This window comes from Lycorma delicatula, chromosome 4 (genome assembly GCF_047948215.1).
Source record: "Lycorma delicatula isolate Av1 chromosome 4, ASM4794821v1, whole genome shotgun sequence".
In the NCBI taxonomy this organism is placed as follows: Eukaryota; Metazoa; Arthropoda; class Insecta; order Hemiptera; family Fulgoridae; genus Lycorma; species Lycorma delicatula.
In genome coordinates, this window is record NC_134458.1 from 129,446,366 (window position 1) to 129,466,557 (window position 20,192).

General features: G+C 33.4%; 1 protein-coding gene across 1 annotated transcript in view; it reads right to left on the bottom strand.

Annotated features, from left to right (window-relative positions):
- Rbp6 (RNA-binding protein 6) overlaps positions 1 to 20,192 on the bottom strand; it is a 967,859-nt gene that overhangs the window by 532,130 nt on the left and 415,537 nt on the right. The window lies entirely within an intron of this gene.

Genomic DNA, 20,192 nt, shown 5'->3' on the forward strand with positions numbered 1-20,192 from the left:
CCAGCCATAACTCTCGGGTAGCTTCCCACAGCAACGAGGTAGGAGTCTTTCCCTTAAATAAACTACTGATGCCGGTTGAACAAAGCAACGGCATCAAGAAACACCCACACAGTCCGACAATGCGGCTCACGCCACACTGACTCGCCGCTTATGAGCGAACAATTTTCCCCTTGACCTCTAAATTCCAGGGTGGCCTGAGTTCCCCCCACCCACCAAGAGCTGGGCAGCCGAACATCATATGTTCGTTCGACTGAACCTCCCCGCAGACGCAAAGATCATCAACAGCCAGGCGGAACTGAAACAAATATTGGTTCAAGTTCGCGTGGTTTGAGACCACCTGGGCAGCCGTTGCCCTTAAAAACGTAGGAGAGGCATACCATGCCCCCAAGTCCTGTATAAATCTAAAAAAGGACCTTCGGTTAGTCGTGGTGAGCCATTCTTGCTGCCACGGATCCATCGAGAGACTGTAAAGCCTCTTAATCAGGCGAGAGGTGGGCAACTGAACGAATTTTAGAACCGGTGCATTGTGATCACCGTTCCGCTCCGCTACAGGTCCGGCTCGAAACCGCATCCCAAATACCTCGGCCTCCCTGCCTCTTCGCAACTTCCACATGGCCGCCCGAACTTTCGCCAATAAATTGATTGGGAGAGCCTTTCCCAATATGGTGGTACCTTCGTAGGAGGTTGTTTTAAAAACAACAGTGCATACTATTAATGCTCTGCGCTGGGCACTCCTTAAAAATAATTGCTCAATTTCTGTCCAACCTATGCGCCCGAACGGACGCAGTATAAGAGGCCATACTTTCGAAGACACCTCAGTACACCATGTACAAATGACAGAGACGACGTCCGACGCTACTTGCCTAATGTGGTTGATAAACGGCAACTTCTCATCAAAGAAATCACCTAGGTAATTATGAACTTTAACTCGGCTGATCACACAGCCTTTATACTTAATGTGGGGGTTACGACTGTACTATAATTTGTCTGCACCCTTGAGAAGCATAAACTTCGTCTTGGCACAGAAATCTTTAAATTTTGCATGTCCATCCAGCTCTACGCAGTCGACAAAGCCGCATGCGCCCAGTCTTTTAACTGCGGTAGTGAATTACCACGAACACGAGAAAGTTATTGGCAAAAGCCTGGGCCGTGACCCATTCCGGGAATGCCAGTCTCAGAAATCCGTCAAATACCAGGTTCCACAGCAGGTGACCGAGAACGGAACCCTGCGGACTTCCTCTGCTGACGGACTTTTCCACAGCCAGGTGGGCATCTCTAAACAGAGCCGTACGGTTAGACAAATAGTCACGCACTACGGCCTGCAGGGCTACCGGAAATCACAAAGAAATATTCAACAAAACCACCCAAGCTTAAACTTATCAATATAAATTGTTTTAGTTTGATTCATCTGGAAAAGAGATTTAGAAGTCCTCGCATCAGATGATTAATGTCGGTTTTCTAATTATAACATGAAGCTGATGGTGTTGTAAAATTTTCCTACACAGAAAAGCATACTTCATATTTTTTTTTTTTTTATTACAGTAACATATTAAATAAATATATTTTTTTTAAACAAAAAGCTTTCGGCTAAAGATAGTTGTAATATTAAAATTATTTAAAATAATGGTGGGTAATATTTTTTAAAAATTCAATTTATTACTTTATACTGCATGTTTACAAATTTTCAACTGTAAAAATATTACATTATCTATATTTTTTTAATAAAAAAATTAATGAATAATAATAAAATAATAGATGTATAAATAGAATAAACAGAAAATAGATTAAGCAAAATAGAACAACAAATTTTCATAATAATATTAGTTTTAACGTAGTACGGATAATAATGATAATAATTATAATAATAATAATAATAATAATAATAATAATAATAATAATAATAATAATAATAATAATAATAATAATAATAATACGGGTAGCTATATAAAATGCAGGTACAGGAGTAAGGTACGACAGTCAGAAATTGGAACAAATTGACCCAGTTCAACACAACGTATATAGAAGAAGTAGATGAGGAAGAAGAGAGCGTTAAGGGTGGTTTGAAGGGGGTAGTTTTGTAGCCTTACCCCTTATCTTGTGCCACAGTAATGACTGTCCCCGCACAGTAACAGTAGGGACGGACGAACAAACGTTACGAGTTGAGGACGGTATATCGAAGAAAGAATGGGAGGAGGACAGTTAGAAAAAGGTAGGACGACAAAGAAGGGTTTACTGAAAAGGATGAGTAGAGAAAACCAGACAGAGAAAGGGTGACCGGAATTGAATTGAATTGAATTTCTACCAGATAAAACTCGACCACCATTGGCTTACAGTGCACCTTTAGCCACCCTTGACTAACACCATCAGGAGCCTACTATTACTTCAACCATACTACATTTGGATAAACAAAATCCCGCACATTATACAAGAAATCTTATCATAAGGCGTATATTTGTATTATAACGATAAATTACCAACCAATCCTTTATTTACGATTTAAGAAATTGATCAATTGTTACGACAAAAAGATACATTTTAATGAAATTTTATACAAAATATCGTCGGTCTCTGTTGAACAAAACTATGAATTATACCAGCCAAGAATTTACAGATTTAACATGAACTAATTCCATTCGACTGGAATTAAATCTAGATTGTTTATTTTTAGATTCGAATAAATTTGAATAAATAAGAATCAATTTAAGTGAAATTCTTGTATATTAAATGTTCGTCGTTGCTTTGCGTGGACCATCTTTCTCTTTGTGTACATCAGCAAATAAAATCAAAAGAAAACATTATATTATAACTAATTCATAGATTCGTAAAGATTAACGAGTATCGTAAAATAAAATTTTGTTACTTTAGAAATTATTACTTTACATATTAAGATACGATAAATAATTAATTCATGATATAAGATCGTTTTTTATATATGATATTCGTACAAAGAATTAATTTATTACTTGGATCTAACAAAAACGTATATATACGATGTATTTCATGTACCGCATGAAATAACTAAATTAGAAATGCTAATTCCTGCTAAATTAGAAATAACTCGGTGAAAAAATGAAACGGAAAATCCTTCACGCGTTCAATTTATCTGTTAAATCTGGAATGGGATGCTTACTATTCTTAACAACATATTCTTTCACAACAGGAAGACAATTAATTTGCTACTTTATGCTATCCAAACCAGCGTTTTTACAACAAGAAGCACCTGTCAAAGTTGCTTTCTCTGTTCAGTTACAGTTAAAAACACATGCTTGATGAATAATCTTAAGGTGTCACTTATAGAGTTTAACACTTGTTTTTTGTGTTATTTTATTTTGTGATATCATGCTGATATCCAACCGTTTATTTGGTTAATGAAAAGAAAGGGAAAATTCTTTAAGCCTTCAGTTTTGTTATTTAACTTGGGATGGGCTATTTGTTATTATTAAGGATGGGTGTGACACGTTGGAAGTAATTTGTGAGTTATTACAGGTTACCTTTACGTTTACGGGTGCTTAACATTTAATAAATAAATTTTATTTTTGACCATTTTTTGTCTTATTTAACTAGAAATAAGTTAACTATATAACAGAAATATTTAATGTAACTGTCTTACTTACAGATATCGATGTCGAGGAAACTGAATTATTCGTAGAAAAAGAAGGAAATTCAATAAACAGGGATGTATATAATGTTATTTCCTATGCATAAAAGTATACTTTAATGAAGATACTCTTTAAGAACTTTTGAAAAGTTAACTTATAAATCAAGGAAGATAAATTTTATACTTAGTTTTATAACAAGAAATGATAGAGTAAATACCTGACACATTAAATACGATATCTCCAACATGAATTTACGAAATACTTAAATATCGTGCTAAGTGAATTTTGAAGTCTACTAAGATATACTAACAAGTAAGTGTAAGCGAATGAAATTTGTTTCAAAGAAAAGTTGCAAGTCAAAGATTACTAAGGTAACTTTACTATATATTTTCTTGTAAAATGTCCTTATAAGTAACTAAATTTCAAGAATATTAATAATTTCGGTATGTTATTGTTTCAGTAAGGTATTATTATTATTATTATTATTATTGCGTCTTCCATTAATATTTAAGGACCACGAACACTGTGTATAAAAGAGTAGGCTGCTGTATGAATATTTGTATGTATGAGTGTGCATGTAAAAGCGCGGGAGAGAGAGTGAGAAAGTGTTAGCATTATAAGAGTGAGTAGCATATTGTATAAAGTTGAATATTATATTTCTTCTTTTAATATAAAGTGAAAAGTTAGCCATCACTCAACTTGCTTTATTAAGTATACGCTCCTTAAATTTCTTTACACCAATATTAATGAAAATCCAGCTCGATTTAATCTTTCTTATCTTTTAAACACTATGCCTATTTCTAGTCTTATAATTACAATTATAATAGTCTATAATAATCTTCACTATAATTATAATTATAAATATCTTATAATAGTAATTATTATTTGCAGCACCATCTATGAATAAGTTGTGTGTGTATATTTATAAATATGAATAAATGATTTAAGGACTCGTATTCTAGAAGTAAAACAAAAATATTCATTAATTCACTTAATTACCTAAATTAATATATTTTTAATATTTTTAATTATTATTAATTTTTCTTTTCTTTTTTTAAATGTTCAATCACATAAAGATCTCTGTAAATGTAATAAACAAATAACTGTAGAAAAATGATTATTAATTCAATGACAATGAAATTAAATCTCCTCTTCAAAATAATCTTCGGTACATTTAGGTGCTTGTCCAATTTTTCTATAAGCTTTCTTATTCCAGTAGTAAAGAATCTTTCGTTTCTGTGTCTTTCTTTCTTTGTTTTTCTATTTAGCCTCCGGAATAACCGTAAGATATCACTTCACAGGATGAGTGAGGATAATGTATGAATGTAAATGAAGCGTAATCTTGTACAATCTCAGGTCGACAGTTCCTTTTTTTTTCTTTTTTTTTGGGGGGGGGGCACCAAGGCTTGTATTCAGAGAACTTGGGGCAGTCCCCTGAGTACTGTGACACATCATGAGAAGACAAAGTTCGCTCCCGCTGGAAGCTACAGCCATGCAAAGCACCAGTGTGCACAGAAGTTACCTCACGTCAAGAAAACCGACGTTAAGGGAAAAAAAGAGAGCGCGGCAAGGGTCCACAGATGAGGAGGATCCTTTGCCAGAGCCATTGGGAAGTCTGATTCACCAACTAGGGCTCACGATGGCGGCACTTAAGCAACATATAGGGCCGGCTTGCCCAAGTATATAGGCACCCATGAAATGGAGGTAAAGAAGATTTATGAAGGCTTAAATTTAAATGCCTTGACTGATCTGTCGGCGCCTTTGAACTTAATTTCGCAGGCCACACAAACGACGTCCACCTATAGAGAAGATGGTATTGAACAAATACTCGCAAGAGAGCTAGATGATCAAGAACTTATTGAGTTATTACATAAGAGATGGCCCAACGTACTTAAGGCTAAATTGAGTTTGGTTTCTGAGCTGCCTTCTGGAGTAGGGGATACGTGTAGCTTGAGAGATGTTTGCAGAATTCGTGTCAGTGAAAATGATGATACAAGGAGTCCCAAATATAAGGCGGGGGATATTATGAAGGATGAGCAAACTGTCTTTGGAGAGGAGACAGAAGTGAAGCGGAGGAAGTATAAAATTTACTATGACTCTAGCATGGATGAGAAGAGTACTATGCTTACAATACTGAAAGCTCTGAGAAGAATTAAAAGAAATAATTATGAATTAGCATATATACTGCCTAATAATAGTATAGGAAACTATACTAAAAAGATTTTGTCGTACCTCTATAGGGAAAAAGAAGAAGCTATCAAAGTTCTGACTCTACATACGGACAGTGCTGATACCCAGGGTAGGCCCGGGCAAATGCGTATTAAGAAGTCAACCCCTCCTGCGGAGGATAGCAGAACATTAGTCGTCAAAGCTGCGGGTAAATCATATGCTGAGCTTTTGGGTGCCATGAAGACGGCGGTTGCAAAAGATGACTAAAAAAGATGACTAAAATCTTTTGCGGTTGCAAAAGATGCTAAAGACATAATTTCACTAAAAAAAGGAAGAAATGATGGGGTACTGGTAAGAATTCAGGGTTCTAAAAGTGCTGAAGAATTTAAGAGTATTCTAAAAAGTAAAGCTGCAGACCTAAAAGTGGATCTTAAAACAAGAGCCGGGCGTCGAACCATTGTCCATATCAGAGATGTCGAAGTAGATACCACTGAAGAAGAAATCTTAGCGGCAGTAACGGAAAGAGTTGGTGATATGGAGGACGTCAGGATCTCTTCAATTAGACCCGGAATCGCGGAGACTAAAAATGTTACGGTGATCACATCCTATAATGCAGCTGGTAGGATGGTGGAGCAGCGCTTACGTATCGGCTGGGTGAACTGCAGAGCCTTTATTAGGGAAGATGACGAAAAGTGATACAGATGCTGGGGCTCTGGGCACCGTCGTCAAGACTGTAAGGGCCCAGACAGACTGGACCTATGTTTTAACTGTGGCGGCAAAGGGCATAGGATTACGGAGTGTCGAGAGCCTAAGACCTGCCTCAATTGTGGAAGTCATGACCATCGGACTGGTGCTTGGGCGTGTTCTCATCATAAACATGACTAAACTCCTCTTAGCTAATGCGAACAGAAGCACGCTGTCGCATGACTTGCTCCATGAACTGGCTTTTGAACGTGATGTTGACCTGTTGGTGATCACGGAACCTAATAGATATGAATCGGCGAAATCAGCATGGATCGCTGACACAGTGGGTGACGTGGTCATCAGGAATGTAAGCAATAGAATGGCCCTGAGCTTTAAGGAGAGAGCTGAAAGCGTAATAGCGACGGAGTTGGATTCCATAATTATTGTAGCGGCGTATGTTTCCCCCCAACATCTAAATCATCGACTATGAGAAGTTTTTGGATAGCATTTATAAAAGGCAGAATAAGAAGTTTGTTTTGTTGGGGGACTTCAATTGCAAAACTGTTTATGCTGGCTGCTCGCACAGTAATAGACGCGGTGAATTAATGGAAGAGTTTATGGAATCGATTGATGGTCACTGTATAAATGATGGCACGCCGACCTATGAGGCTCGGGGTCATTACTCGATACTTGATCTAGTCATCATTGACAACAGATGGTTGAGGGATCAGTGTGAATTAACCGTCCTGGACAATGATATCGCTAGTGACCATTTATCATTACAATTGGTCATAAGAGATGGCACCTATACAGAAGTAGAAAGACCTATCGTGATTAGACCCACGGCTCGCCAGGTGGATAAAATAGTCGATAAAGTGTCACAAAGACTTAGCACTATAATTGAATTGACACCTGATACCCTCACATCAATTATTCAACAAGAGATGGACAAGGAGATAAGGGCCACCAGGAGTTGAAGACAAGTATACTGGTGGTCCAATGAGATAGCGTGCTTTTGCAATACTCTACAACAAGCTAGGAGGAAAAAGCAAAGACTAAGGATCAGAGGCGGCTCTGAATATGACACCGCAGTCAAGTGTTATATAGAGGCAAGACTTCAGCTTAATAGGTCTATCAAGAGAGCCAAAAGGGTTCATTGGGCCAGACTCTGCGAGGAGTTGGACAATGATCCCTGGAGCCAGGCATACAAAATCGTCACGAAGAAGTTCGGCAGGCGTTTACCGATATTGAGCGAGCATCACGCCAGGGTCCAGTTCGACGAGCTATTTCCGTGCGAAGAAGAAGCGATTGTCACCTTACCTGATTTTGAGCCCAGGAGATTTACACCTGCCGAACTGAATTGTGCCATTGGCCAGCTTGGCAATAAAAGAACCGTAGACAGAATTCCAGCCGCTATACTTAAAGGACTTTTTAAACAACGACCTTGGGAAATGACGGACATTGCCAGCCATGGGCTAAAGAATGACTGCTATCCGCGGTGCTGGAGAGAAGCAAGAGTTGTTTTTCTCCCCAAGGGTGGAAAGGAACAAGAGCAAGTTCGATACAGGCCGTTAAGCCTTTTAAATAATATGAGCAAGGTGATCGAGAAGATGCTTGCCGCATGGATTATTGAAGAAATTGAGCAAGGAGTGGGGATTAGCCAAAAGCAATATGGGTTTTGGAATGGTTTCTCCATAGTGATGGCCGCCAAGAAAGTAGTCTCCTGGATGACAGATGTAAGACCCGGCACCTGGAGGACGAGGGGTGTTCCATTGCTTGTCTTATTGGATATCAAGAATGCGTTTGGCTCCATTAAATGGAGCCATATACATAGAGCGCTATTAGCAAAAAATGTTAGTCCATATTTGAGGAGGCAAGTAATGCGATACCTCTCTGTTAGAACATGCAAGGTGGCAACGCAAGAAGGAGAAATGGAGATAGATATACACGGTGGAGTGCCCCAGGGCTCAGTTTTAGGCCCATTATTATGGGTCTTAACGTTTGATGAGATCTTAAATCTAGACTATCCTGCTGGGGTTGAAGTTATGGCCTATGCTGACGATTTGGTGGTCTTGGCGAGTGACAAGCATGAATTGGAGGCACAAGAAAAGGCCAATTTGGCATTGCAGATAATAAATGGTTGGCTATGTGAAAAGAATCTAACGCTAAATACTGGTAACTTACATTTTCTGGCAGAAGGATCATCGAACGGCTAAATATCAAGGTCAATGAACAAGTAATAGCAGAAACAGATAGATTAAAGTACTTGGGGGTCACCTTTCAGAGAAATGGTGCATTTACGGAACACATACACAAGGTTTGCAATAGGGCTGATAAGATGACTAAATCTCTTAATATTATTATGACTTCTCAAAGAGCACCTAAAGCGTCTAAAAGGAGGGTTGTTGCGTCCTCGGGTATGTCGTCGATATTATATGCTGTCCTTCAGTACGGATAAAGAAGAACTTGGCACGCTTAGTTAGGACCCATAGGAGACTGTTGCTTGGCGTGGTTTCCGCGTACAGGACAGTCTCCTATGAGGCGTTATGGGTTTTATCAGGAGTGCCTCCGATCGACCTTATGGCTAATTTCAGAGTCGAAAGAGATCAAGGTGTTGAAGTTCATGAAGCGAGGCATAGGCTAATAGAGAGATGGCAGGAGAGATGGAGCACAGCAGGCCCTGGAGACAGGACCAGAAGGCTAATCCCCAATCTAAGGAACTGGATACATAGAAAACACGGTGAAATAAACTTTTACACGTCACAGTATTTTACAGGACACGGTAGTTTTAATTACTATCTGCATAGAGTCGGTAGAAGGGAAACTACAGGCTGTATGTACTGTGACTGTGATGATGATAACGAACATACTTTCACTGTATGTCATAAATGGAGGGAAGAGACAGACGGTATTGACCTGTCATCTGATGGAACTGGCAGACTAATCAATAGCATGTTAAACAGTGAAGAAACTTGGAAAAAAGTTGAGTTGGTCATCAAAAGAATACTTATGCAGAAAAACAACGATGAGAGGAGACTAGGATTTTAAACTTTAGCATAGGGCAGGGTGGACAGCCTGAGTGGTGAGGGCTGACATGCCGAGGTGTGTCGGTTCCGATGATCCACTGGGGACTCCTAAGGGTTTTCCGTTAGGTTAATACCAAGATCTGAAAAGACCAAATCGCTACGTCACGACAACACATGGTATTGACGTGGCGATATACGGATGGGGCAAAATAACTCAAAAGAACTGACCGGTGGGCCGACCTGCCATGCCGGACTTATAGCCGGTAGGTGGGAAGGCCCATTAGGGTAGATGAAATGTGTGGGTAATAACCCAACCACCTAAGAACACCGGAATCCACGATCTAATAAATCCGTATAAAAGTAATTGCCTTTACTAGGACTTGAACGTTGAAAATCTCGAATTCGAAATCAGCTAATTTGCGAAGACGCGTTCGCCACTAGACCAACCCAAAGTAGCTTTAGACGCATTAAAGGTGACGCCATGATACATATAAGGGTGAATGATGATGATATTTATGAATGTGAATGAAGTGAACACTGATATCCACAATTTAATATTCAAATCCGTACAAGTAATTGCCTTTATTAGGATTTGAACCTTAGAACTCTAGACTTCCAAATCAGCTGATTTGCGATGACGAGTTCACCACTAGACAACCCGATGGGTTTCATTTCTGTCTGAGCCATTCTTGGTTTACTCAAGGTTGCCGAACTCTGTGAACGTAAAAACTCTTTAAGAAAACCGGAAAAAAATACCGACAGTTTGAAATCGGGACTATAAAGTGAACGTGGCTACACCTTCCGACCCGATTCTTCATAGCTTCCCTTTATCTTTTAGGAGTCGGGTGTTATTCTGCAGAGGAATAGGCCTTTTGAGAGAAAACCGGGACGTTTCTTTTCATTGCGGGTTTTATATTATTTTATAGCATGTCACAGTAGTATTCGTTACGGTTTGTACGCTGTTCTTCCAAATAATTACAATAAATTATGCCCTTCATAGTCCTAAAATACCGTTAGCATCGCTTTACCAGCTGATGCGTAGAGTTTGAATCTTTTCCTGGTAAACGAACTCAGATTTCCCACTCTATCCACAGACGTTTGAATTACAGCTAAAAATACTGAATCCGATTTTCATCACGAGTAATTATGCTATCTACAAAAAATTACCTTCCGCTAAAAACCTATTTAAAATTCGTACAAATGTGAATTCAGGTGTCTCTGATTTCAACCGTCTCAAAATTTCAATCTAAGAAATTTTTCGGTAATTCAGCTTATTATAGATAATGTAAATAACAGTGCCGATACTAGCACTACAAATTTCAGGAATTTCCTAAACCTTTATATGCGGCTCTTCTTGCGAATAAGATCATTAATGCGGTTTTGCAAAAAAATAAGTTAAAATCATGCCACCAGGCTTCGATTCGATGAAAATTCGATAACACTCCTGTCTAATTTAAACTGTTCGAACCACTTATAAAAATTTGGACGGTTAACACACCACTTACCGTATTGTTTTAACATCCGCAAACCAATTTAGTTTTCAGAAAATAAGAATCTTATTACAACACGCTAACCTTTCACGGTACATGTTGCAAGCGGAGCCGAGATTTTAAAATAAAACAGGTAATAATAAGGGAAATTCTTTACGAATAACCAATGATTTTATGTTAGGAGTGCTGACTGAACATTCAGACAATTTCAGGATATTCTATTAAATAGTTTGCCCGGTGTCTCTTTAATTATTGAACGATAACTAATTATTGAGATTTGTCTCGAATTATTGAACGATCCTTGTGTATATCACTTACTAATTCACGAAAATATTTTCTTAACTTAACCTTAAGGGAAAGGACCTTTCCGTATAACTACTTTTCCCTAGCTTTTAAATCTTAAAAACAATTATTTGGTATTTAGCACTGCTTTACAGGCATTTTATCGCTATCACTAACCTAAGACGACGGTGCTCGATTTACATACAACCGAACATTTTTAATAACATTAACTAAATAAATTAGTGCCAACCTTCGAACTATTTTTAAGGTCATAATTTATCACGAAAATAACTAAAAATTAAATAATCGAAAGTAATTAATAATTAATTCATCACCAAAGAAATATTAATTAGTAATTCAGTTAGTCAATTTATAAAAAAGATGTCGATGTTTCAAATCCATAAAAATTAATGTAATATTATTTAGATATTTTTAAATTTTCATATAATAGATAAAGAAATTAATTTTTATTAAATCTACACATTATTTTTTCGATTGTTCGAGAAAACTAAATATATTTTGGATGTACATTTTGTATATAATCAAAGTGTTTTCTTAACATTTTTTTGAAAACTTGATTCAAGGCTTAAACGAATAATCTATTAATTTAGACAACAAAAACTATATATATTAGAGATAATGTTTGAACTAAATATATAACATCTAAAAAAATAAAACATGTTACAAAATTTTTAATTTCACTATTTCAATTTATTTCTTCCATTTTGTTGTGAACTACAAAATATGTTTTTTGTAAAAAGGAATCATTATTTCAGAAGTAATCGAAATATATTTTAACATTAACGATTTTTTTAAAGAGTTATCGTAAAAAAATTGAAAATGATTAGTGCTATTAATATATCAGGTATATTCTGTTTTTATTAAATAAAATCTAATCTCGAAAATACTAAATTATTTTTAAATGTACATTAAATTAAATATTTATTTTACTGGACATATTATGTTGAATAGGAATCATTCATTAAAACTTTTTATTAAGAGGAATACAAAAAAATGTTACCTAGGAATGTATTAATATATTTTAGTCACATATAATGATGGTTTTTAAATTAATAATTGTACAAATGGTTTTAACGGATATAAATAAATGTTTACAAAAATAGAACATTTGTTTAGTGTTTAAACCATATTACTCTAACTATAGAACATTTATATATATTATTAAACTTCGTATTGGCAAATAGCCATTAACTGAAATTAGTGATGGCATATACATTATTTAATTTAATTTATTCTTTTAACTTTGCCAAAATTTTAAAGGAAATGATATGCACAACTTTCGCTTCCATTTTGTCATTTGTATTTATGTTAAATAATACATCTTTCTGATACGCAATGTGTACGTTTCTTCTTTTTTAATATATATTATATAGTTCAAAAATACTTTACATGAAACATCCGCCAAATTTTTTATTATTATTAAAATATTATTATTAGAACGTAGTAGAGTTAAGTAGATTTTACACCTGTAAAATTCAAAGAAATATGTTTAAAATTATTCAAAAGATGGTTTATTTAAAATTTATATCTTAAGTAAATAGGAAGTATCATATATTATAAGAAAGAAAATATGGGTGGGAATTAGTTAAAACACTATGCAAAAAAATACAAAATAAAAAGAACTTTGAGGTATAGTGGAATTATCTTTACAGCAGTCATCAGTAATATCATTTAAAAATACCGTATTTACTCGAGTACCCCACACTTTTTTTCTTGGAATTGAAGAAAAAATAAGGGTGCGGGGCTTACCTGAAACATAGCCTTTAGCCAGGATAATTTATATAAAGTAAACGTTTTCTTAGAAGTACCTAAATTCAATCACATAAATATAGTTACATTAGGCTATCGTTTATCAATACCGGATGCCGCTTATACAGAATACATCCTTAATTATTAAAATCCTGTTCATATTATCGATAGGAACGAAGTTACGGTATTTTTATAAAACTGATTCATTCTGTATAGGCTGCATCCGGTTCTAATGACACTACAGTTACAGTATCAGTTACCCATCGTCGTCTTGTCTATTCGCCATAGTCATTTGTATATGTGGACGGTTATGTGCATTTTATCTGTTTAGTTTATCTTGTAAAGTTTAATACGGTGATTTATTTTAATTAGGGCATTAAAATGAGTACAAAAGAACGGCGTCTATGAACTTTACAGTAAATGAAAAACTGCGCATTATAGAAGAGCCTGAAAAAATTGGAAATCGGGCGGCAGGAAGAAAATTTGACGTAGATGAAAGCTGCATTAGAGAATAGCGTAAGAAGAAACAAATTTTGGTGAAAGGCACTGGTAATAAAAGGGCTATTCGTGGCTTAAAACCAAAATACACAGACATAGAAAAAAAATTGTATGAGTTTGTTATGGAAAAAACGAAATGCGGTTATGCTGTCATGACAGAAATGTGTCAATCATATGCTCGTGAAATCGCTAAATCTTTGAATAAAATTGATTTTAAAGCAAACCGTGGATGGATAACACGATTTTTTGCACGAAATGATTTGTCAGTAAGACGAAAAATGACCATTTCTCAACGACTTCCAGACGCCTATGAACAAAAAATATTACATTTTCAAAAATAAATAATAAATCTTAGAAAAGATAAAGGCTATTTGCCTTCTCAAATAGGAAACGCTGATCAAACCCCCGTATATTTTGAAATGCCATTTGACAAAACCGTAAACAAAAAAGGTGAAAAAAGTGTTACTATTCGCACTGGTGATAATACAAAACAAAGGTGTAGTGTTACGCTTTGCATTACTTCTGATGGATCAAAATTACCTCCGTAAATTGTTTTTAAAAGAAAAACTCTTCCTACCGTACAGGTAAATGGAGTTATTAACAGAGCACAGGAATCAGGTTGGATGGACGAAACCTTAATTTTAGATTGGATCAGATGTGTATGGCAAAAGCGATCATGAGATTTACTTAATCAAAAAATACCGGTATGCTAGTAATGGATAGTTATCGGGGGGCATACGACTGATAAAGTGAAAGACATTTTAAAAAAGGATATGACAGACCAAGTAATAATTCCAGGCGGATTGACATCTCCATTGCAACAACTAGATGTCTGCATTAATAAACCGTTAAAATCTGCATTAAAAAACAACTATACAGTAAATGGATGGTTGATGAAATTTTCTTTCTCACGCGTACAGGAAGAATCAAACTCCCAGATCTTAACCAGATTTTTGTTTGGATAAAAGATGCTTGGGAAGGTATTTCCATGGAATTAGTAAGGAAAAGTTTTAAAAAATGCGAAATATCTAATGAACATGATGGTAGTGAAGACGATCACCTTTGGCAAAGCGACGTGGAGACTACCGGTAACTCTTCTACAGACATTGACAGTGCCAGTGATTAATTAAAAATAAAATCCCACGTTAAAAAGTGTATTGAAATGATCCTTTTCAACATGATACTTTCTTTTCGTTTTACTGGCCTACTGATTCTGAACTAAACTAGTACTTACGGTAATTAATTATTCATGTAATATTAATATTGTAATTTAAATGAACGAATTAAATGCTTTACATTTCGTATTTACGTATTTTTTTATCTTATCTGTTGTACTTTAAAATACCAATATATACTAATTTTTTTTTTTAATTTTCGGTCCGGAAAATCGGGGTGCGGGGCTTATTCGGGGGCAGGGGGTACCCGAATAAATACGGTAGTCATTATTAAAGTAAGAGGATGATTTGGCATTAGTTATATTCTGTTAAACCTTCTGACAATGGTGTTAGAAAACAGTGAAATGTTTTGCAAAGTTCACAGAAAACAATTTGAGAGTTTCACATAAAACTATCTAGCACACTATTAATAATATCTCGATATGTAAAATTACTTAAAAATGGATGAACCAACTTTGAAAAAATTTTAAAGATGAAATTGAATTACTTAATAATGAATTATTTATATAATCTTAAGCCTGGTACCCCGTTAGAATTAATATTTTCAATGATAATGATCAGAAATTAAGTATGTGATGGGACTTAAATATGACAAATGAATACAAAACCTTTCAGAAGAAATATACCAATCCATCATGGAAGGTTTATTAATTTTAAAATATTTACAGGAGATGTATAATGCTCTTCAAAACTGATATTTAAAAAAAGTTGGCAAAGTATTGCATGAATTACCCAGCTATTAATAATAAAAATTAAAAGAGTTAAGAGCTGAAAAACAAAAATCGGAATATTACATCTTTGGTGGGAAATAAATTCTAAGAAAAAATGTTCTAAAAAATATTCATATGTAGGTTAAGCTTAACAAATTTTCTTAAATAAAGTTTTCTCTAAATCTATACACCCCTTCAATAAAGGATAAAATTTGAAAGAGGACATTTTGCTACATTTTCAGGTCCAGGGTCTATAGTTTTGAAAATTTGTAAATATTCCTCGATAGCTCTATGTATGAAGTATAAACTTTCAAAAATTTTTGAAAGATATTTAAACCGAAGAGAGATAAAGCAAAAGAACAAAAATAAATTTTTGGATTATTTATTATATATGCATTTCCTCTGAAGAAAATAAAATTTTCGTTTCACGCCTCTGAAGATTACCAACATCCACTCACGATAACGAATTTTGAAAAAAAGAATAGATTAATTCTTTTTATATAGAAATATTTGAGTCAAATTTAAAGAAAGTCGGTCAATCCTGAAATCTGAGGCCGAAAGCAGTGCGATACACATAGATAAGTATGTAAAAACATACACAGGTATGCTTTTTTGGTCTAAATGAATTATTACTGTTCTTCTTGCTTTAATAAAACTACTCTAACTGTATCTTAGGAGAAATAAAAAAAAATTCCAAGGAAAAATTCAAACATGATAAAATTTCAACCTAAGAATGGAAATATCAGTTTAAAAAAAAATAAGTTTTTTTGTGTTTTTTAATTTTAATTTTTAAGATTGTTCAATTTATTATCATTCTAGTTAAACGATACTTTTTTATTCATATAAAAAAAAAAATATAAAAGTTCTGCACATTATAGTTTATTTTTTAAATGTTAAAAAACTAAACATTAACGAATACACAGTAGAGGTATGTATTATTATGTACGCTTGAGTGTTTTAAAAACTGAAATCTACACAAACAAAAAAATTCTTCATTTCAACATTTACTATTATGTTAGCGAAGCATTTTAGAAGAAAAAATATGCATCTTTATAAATGATGAAGATTTATGCAAAAACATAATAAAAAAAAAAAAAATTAATATATATGTAAAAAAATTCACCTGAAATTAAGTGAAAGACTGAGAATGTGAGAAAGTAATATAGAAAATGAAGGTAAAAAGAAAGAAAATGGTGAAAAAGAGTTATAAAAAGGGAAAAATGAATGCATTACGGAGAATGGTTCACGTTATATGATGGATTATACTGAAGCGTGTTGTATTATTTCCTGAGTATGTAAGTACGCGCATGTTTGTGTATGTGTCTATGTTTTTTATACTTTACAAAAAAGAAAAACGAAGAGAAAGAGCGATGGGGATTAAAGTATGTTAGGTTGCCTATATACTAGATTGCCCCCGAAGCTGAAGTTGAGTGAAGTTGTGAAAAATCAAGCAGTGTTATTACTACTACTACTTATGATTCCTACTGGTGATTTTGTTATGCTGCCGTACTGTTACACACTGAAAAAGCTAATAACAAAACTTTTCATTAACTTCGACTTTCAAACAAAAATTTTTTCCTATACTCACGTGAAAGAGTAATTTTATAATACGACACAGAATACCATGTACTGAAAAAAACTCTTATTTCTACAACATTTTCTAATTTAGAAGGTCAAAAAAAAATTGTAATAATTTAGATTAATAATAAAATAATCGGTGGTAATTACTTAACCTAAAAAATTAATAAATAACATAATTTACAATCTAATTTATTCAAACATGCCAATTCACATAAGGAAACAAATAAATCAATTTAAAAAAATAAAATATATGATTTCTTGTAGAATTCTTTAAAAAATTTTGATTTTTATTATTACAAAATGTTCTCTATTTTTTACCATTTTGTTTACTCTAACATATTTTATTACGCAGTCTTTTTCAATAAATTTAGACAAATACTGTAATAATACTAATTTCACGTAAAAATAAGTTTTTCGATAATAAAATTATAGTTCTATGAAGATATAGCCATAAAAGTTTAAGAAACTTTGGTATTAATAAATACTGGCAAACAAATGTTATTTATAAGCTGTAGGAAAATCAATAACAGTTACAAGATTAGTAATAAGGAAAGTTTAGACAAAGATGTAATCTATCTCCATTGCTTTATAGCATAAACATAAAAAAAGAATGAATAAAAAAAACTTAAATGAAAGAATTGATAGAGTCCAAGAAGGAAATAAATTCAAATCTACTGATAGATTTTTTTGGGCAGACACCAAAACTGAGTTGAAAGAAATATTAAATCAAATTACTTGGATTCATTAATTCGTATAAGAAAAATTTAGCTTGAAAATAAGAGAGAGGCTAAAATAGTAGTGGTATTAAAATACGATAAAAAGAATAATAATTAGGAAATAAAATATTAATATAGTGGTGGTACACAAAATCATAGAAATAGATTTTATGTAGTGTATTTAGATTTTTGTAGTAAAATTATAAATGATGGATGAAGTACCATATCAAAAGAAGGTTGGTAGATATAAAACAAAAGAAGTCACGCTAAATACACAATTAAGAACTAGAAAAAAATTCTTGAAAATATTTGTAACGAATGTACCTTTGTATGGCAGCTAAATATGGATAACAGAGAATATAGAAAGGAGAAACATAGAAAAACTTTGAAAAATCAGGTAAACTGATGAAAAGATTTCAAGACCAATCGGTGAGAAGAGAAATTTTTGACAATCTTAAAATTTTTGGCAGAATTTTAACATGAACTATGTTGTTGGGCCACGTATTAAGACAATAAAGTTTATTTAAATGTGGTAACTAAAAGTAATTATAGTAGGTAAAAAATAATAAGAAACAGACTGGAATATAGAAAGATATTAAAGTATGGAAATTGCTTCATATTTCAAAACTGAGGGCTATTAGGAGGTAAAAACTAGGAGATGGTAGAATCTACATAGTTAAAATGTTGATATTTAATGGTGAATTTAAGATTTTTGCCCTCCGTCTTGGATCAGCTACATTGAATTGAAATTTTTTTAAGCAGGAAGACGGAAATGTAATATATGATTTTAATGTAAAGTTTTACGCGAAAAACGATGGCAAAAACCGTTTCTCGATAAATACCTTCGTTTTTGAGTTATAAGTAATCAAAGTTGTAAAAGAAAACGAAAAAATCTTGAAAGTGATAAAACGAAGTAAAACACCGCGAAGTAATTCTTTTATTTCGTATCACAGAATTACATCCAGTAACAAACTTTAAAACGTTAATGTTGTCATTAATGGTCTAAACACTAATAATAACAGCCTTCACAGTAGTAAATAATAATAATATACAATACTATTAATTTGCAACAATACTACAAACTAAATGGCTAGGTCAACTGATATTATTTACTTTATCACAATATTTAATTTTAAAGTTTAGTTTAGGTATTATATTGGTTATAAGTTACTTAATACAATTGGGGCTGTATGATGCAGTTTATAAGTTGAAGTCATTACTTAATATGACAAAAAATTTAATCGTTAACATGGTTACAAGTAGAATTAGTATCGAATACATTATTAGATTTAATTAAACATCAATACTAATGAAGTAGATTTAGAAAATTTCATATTATAAGAACTTATTCTTTTGTAAAATCGTTTAAAAAAAACGTATCTATATAAAATTTTAAACGATCTCCAAGTAACTCACCAAAAAGGTTGTAATTTTTAAATTTCTTCAGTTTTCATTAAAAATAAATAAATACAACTTCTTTTTTGTTTTAAAGTACGAGTAGTATTATTAACTTAATTCTTTACATTTTTCAGCAGTATTAACATTTACTACACCGTAAAAACATTTAATTTATAGATCTACTCCAGTAATTTACATGAATAGTAATATATTGACTGCTGAAAATAATTACTATACCTTTACATCGACAAATTTTTACATAAAATTCAAACTAATTCCCTTACATAGAAGTTATTTATTCTACTACGATATTACACGTATTGTATTTTATCATGCTATTCGCATTCCAGCTAAATATACTTCACTAAAAGTAATATCCCACTTCTTTAAACGTATTTACTTATTTATTTTTAAGTGAATGTGATGAATGGATCCGTATATGTAAAAATAAGCTGTAATATTGTAAATTATACGAAAAATATTTACTAAGTATTGCAAAACAACTGTGATGAATACTAACGTGTAAATCAACTATTCGTTACTTCAATAACTCCTTAAATTAATTTTTACTATCATCAAAAATCATATTTTTCACCATTATCGAAAAGAATTAATTTTTAGTTTGGGCATAACTACACTTGTAATATAAATTATTAACAAAATAAAAAAGTAAAGAAATCAACGTTTTTAGTGAAATATTTTCTTTATTTAATTTAAAGCTTGATAACGTCTATTTATCATTAAGTACCGTGTGTTTCAAAGTGAATATCGGGGTTTTAAAGTTATGTAATATTTGTTACTTTTGACTTACATTGATAAATTATATGAAATAAAAGAGCAACTCAAACAGTTTTTTCTATGTGATCAATGTCAGCATTATTCGTCACACGCCACACATCCAGCAGACAGGAAAGTCCATCCCATACTTTATTCAGAAAGTCTGGAGTAATTGATACGACAGCTGCTTCAATCCTGTGACTCAAGACGTAGGTCAGTTGATAACGGTGGCACACACACTTGAACCTTCATAAACTTCCCAAAAAAAAAAGGGAAGGGGCAGATCGGGCGAACGTGAAAGCCAAAGCAAACAAGCC